The sequence below is a fragment of the Oncorhynchus kisutch genome, unplaced genomic scaffold (genome assembly GCF_002021735.2).
Source record: "Oncorhynchus kisutch isolate 150728-3 unplaced genomic scaffold, Okis_V2 scaffold3837, whole genome shotgun sequence".
Classification (NCBI taxonomy): domain Eukaryota; kingdom Metazoa; phylum Chordata; class Actinopteri; order Salmoniformes; family Salmonidae; genus Oncorhynchus; species Oncorhynchus kisutch.
The window spans coordinates 1-4063 of record NW_022265782.1 but is presented as its reverse complement, the minus strand read 5'-3'; the positions used below and the strand labels follow the sequence as shown (position 1 = coordinate 4063).

The 4063-nt window shown below is 47.1% G+C and overlaps 1 long non-coding RNA gene across 1 annotated transcript; it reads left to right on the top strand.

The window, feature by feature from the left end:
• The first annotated feature begins 1092 nt into the window (after positions 1-1092).
• Positions 1093-1583, top strand: LOC116372006 (uncharacterized). The gene is made up of 2 exons (XR_004209085.1): positions 1093-1141; positions 1373-1583. It is a non-coding gene; the product is annotated as an uncharacterized LOC116372006 (long non-coding RNA).
• Positions 1584-4063: the final 2480 nt, after the last annotated feature.

The window sequence follows — 4063 nt, the reverse complement described above, 5'->3', positions numbered from 1 at the left end:
AGGAGAGGGGGAGGAGAGAAGAGGAGGAGGAGAGGAGAGGGGGGAGAAGAGGAAGAGGAGAGGAGAGGGGGGAGAAGAGGGAGAGGAGGAGAAGAGGAGAGGGGGAGAAGAGGAGAGGAGAGAAGAGGAGAGGGGGAGAAGAGGAGAGGAAAGGAGGGAGGAGAGGAGAGGGAGAGAAGAGGAGAGGGGGGAGGAGAGGAGAGGAGAGGGGGAGAAGAGAGGGGGAAAGGGGGGAGGAGAGGAGAGGAGAGGAGAGGGGGAGAAGAGGAGAGGGGGAGAAGAGAAGAGGAGAGGGCGAGAGGAGAGGAGAGAAGAGGAGAGGAGAGTAGAGGAGAGAAGTGGAGAGGAGAGGAGAGGGGGAGAAGAGGAGAGGGGGACAAGAGAAGAGGAGAGGAGAGGGGGAGGAGAGAATATGGGGGAGGAGAGGAGAGGGAGAGAAGAGGAGAAGGGGGAGGGAGAGGAGATGGGAGAAGAGATGAGAAGAGGGAGGATAGGAGAAGAGGGAGGAGAGGATAGGGAGAGAAGAGAAGAGGAGAGGAGAGGAGAGAGGAGAGGAGGGAGAAGAGGAGAGGAGAGGAGGGAGGAGAGGAGGGGAGAAGAGGAGAGGAGAGGAGAGGGGGAGGAGGGGGAGGAGGATGAGAGGAGAGGAGAGAAGAGAGAAGGGAGAGATGAGAGGGAAGAAGGAAGAAGAAGAGGAGAGAAGAGAGGGGGAGAAGGGATGGGAAAGTCACAGAGCTCATTATTAAGGCCTTTCTACTGCCAATGTTTGTCTATGGAGATTGCATGGCTGAGTGTTTGATTTTGTACATCTGTCAGGAAGGGGTGTGGCTGAAATAGAGTCCACTAATTTGAAGGGGTGTCCACATACTGTTGTATATATAGTGTATGTACACATGGGTGTTGTTGCACCATACCAACGATAAGCCTGTCTCCCCATCACATCATGAAAGGTCATGTTGATGTCATTTAACCTCTGTCTCGCTTTTCCTCTGACTCCTCTCTTTCTCCTCTGTTTCTCTCTCTCTCTCTGTCTCTCTTTCTCTCTCTCTCTCTGTCTCTCTCTCTTCTCTCTCCTCTGTCTCTCTATCTCTGTCTCTCTCTTTCTCCTCAGATCTCCAGGCTCAAAGCGTCAGTCCACCAGGTAGGTAGAGTATAAATCTACAGTGATTATAGCAGTTCAATATTAGTCAACTTTATTATCCCACATGGAGAAATTCATGTGTCCATACAAACCATTCTAAACCCCAATAACAAGTAGTGTTTTATGGAACTACTAATACTTGTCAACCACAAAGCATCACTGCTGTTAGAATAACAGAATCACTGTCATCATCTGTCCTCACCACTGTGTTTTCCTCTCTGCTGTTTACAGCTGAACTCTCAGTCAGACTGGTGAATGGGACCACTTCCTGTTCTGGGACAGTGGAAGTCTTCTACAGAGGAGAGTGGTCAGGTCTATGTACTAGTGGGTGGTGGTGGAGCATGATGAGAGAGATTAAGGTTGTGTGTAGAGAGATGGACTGTGGGAATCCTGTATCTGAATCTAGAGGACCTCTGATTGAAGATGGAAGAAGAGGAGTCAGTCTATATAGGTGTAGTGGAGATGAGTCTTCTATTAGACAGTGTGGCATCATAGGAGGACCTGGTGACTGTGATGGTGCATATTATCGTCATGTGACCTGTTCAGGTAAGAGACTGGTCATATTGAGAGATTTATTTATACATTATACAATATTACCATGTATCATGTTTATGTGTTTTTATTTCATTTAAATAGAGGGAGAGATGTCAGATGTATTTAAACATTATATTTGTGTTTGTCATATTGGTTTATGGGAGATGTTCATGGGCAGATCATGTAGTTCAGATGGTACTGAAGTGAAGCTGCCTGATGGATGTCCAGCTGTTTATTTTCTATAAAGTGAAGTGAACTTATTCCTGTCTCCTGCCTGCATTATTCCCAACCTGATCCTGAGTGACTAAGAACCCATTTCTACCTCTTACAGTATCAAACATAGCAAACTACTCTTTTATCCAACATATTGTGTTTAGTCATCGACAGTGTCATCAACAAAACTGATTGAATGTTCAACCAACTCTTTTTCTCCAGAGTCTGTGCGGCTTGTGGATGGACCTGGTCTCTGCTCTGGGAGAGTGGAGGTGAAGTCCAATCAGTCCTGGGCCTCAGTGTGTGAAGCTGACTTTGACCGGCAGGATGCAGAGGTAGTCTGTGGGGATGTTGGCTGTGGGACTCCTGCAGCTCTACAGGGGGGGCTCTATGGAGAAGGTGAGGGTCAGACCTGGGATAAAGAGTTCCAGTGTAAAGGCAAAGAGTCCCTTCTCCTGGACTGTGACACCTCAGACAGAGAGAACAACACCTGCCTACCTGGTAATGCTGTTGGACTCACCTGCTCAGGTAAGAAACAGTTTGTCACTCAATCAACATTGTTTCTCTACTGGAGTGAAGAATATGAGAGACAATATAGGTGTGTTTTAGTGAGAAAATAGAAAGATTACTGTCTCTCTCTTTTCTTTTCTCAGAGCCTGATGATGTGAGGCTGGTGGGAGGAGGCAGTCGCTGTGCTGGTGGAGTGGAGTGGTACGACCAGGGAGAGTGGAGGACTGTGGGAGCTTTCTCTAACGTGATGTTATAGCTGCAGTAGTGTGTAGACAGCTGGGTTGTGGCTCGACTGTTTCAGTACTTCCTGGAAACACCACTAGAGGGTTTGGAGTTTCCTGTTCTGGGTCTGAGCCTTCACTGAGGGAGTGTACAAGAACGAATGAACTCCGTCCTGGACTCACAGTGATCTGCTCAGGTAATTCAAGATACACTATATGGCCAATAGTATGTGGACATTAGCTGGTTCGGCTAGTTCAGCCACACCTGACAGGGTGTATCAAATTGAGCACATGGCCATGCAATCTCCATAGACAAACATCAGCAGTAAAATGTCCTTACTGAAGATGTCAGTGAATTTCAATGTGGAACATCTCGAGCAACAACGGCTCAGCCGTGAAGTGGTAGACAACACAGCTCACAGAAGGACCGCCGAGTGTTGAACCACGTAGAGCGTAAAAATAATCCTCTGTTGTAAAACTCACTGCTGAGTTCCACATACTTTAGTCCATGTATTATATCTCCTTCCTGGACTCACAGTGATCTGCTCAGGAACTATCAACATATTATAATTATATTCAACTGATTTCCTTCATTCATACAACTTCCTCTGCACCTCTCATGATGAATGTTTAACTTGTCAGTCTGCTTTACTAAATAGATCACTCAGTCAAGTAGGAACTTAAATCCCAGAATGCTTTGTATTTGAGTGTTACCTCAGTGAACGTTCTCTACTCACTACCACTGTCACACAGAGAGAGGAGGGAGGAGGAGAGAGGAAGAGGGGAGATGGGAGAGATCAAATACATTTTATCACTGAGTTCTCACCAGTGATGTTCTCATAACCAGTAACCTTTCCACTCTTGGCCCATCCTGACCTGACAACAGTATCAGACCTTGTAGATCAGATGGTACTGAAGTGAAGCTGACCTGATGGATGTGTGATGAATGATAAATGAAGAAACAAGACCAAGTGCCGACTTGGACAAGGCGGATAAGGTATAGTAAGGCCGTTTATTCAAGAGTAATGATATCTTGGCAAAGCGTGCTGCACGGCCCATTCGTTCCTAGTTCTTAGGGAACTATCGGAAAAAGAGCCCCGATACATTGTGTGCAGTCAATTTATGCATGGGTATGACGTAGGTAGATTCTGGTAGATCAGCCTCTGGTAGGTTGCTGGTAGTCGATTGCAGTTCCTCCAGACTGTGTCGCCGTCCCATTGGCAGTTGGAAGAGTTCTTTGTCTTTTGGAGCCCATCCCCAGGGGAGGGGGTGGGTGTGGTTTGTATGTTGGCGTTCCTGTGTTGGCAAGTCTGTGTGTCCTCGCAGTGAGTGTGTAGTGTGTGCGTTCTTGCAGTCATGGGATGTTGTGGCCGAACTGACGGCTAGCACCTGTGGCTAGGATGTATCCTGTTTTGACAGTGTTATGATGATTTAAGTGAGTGAG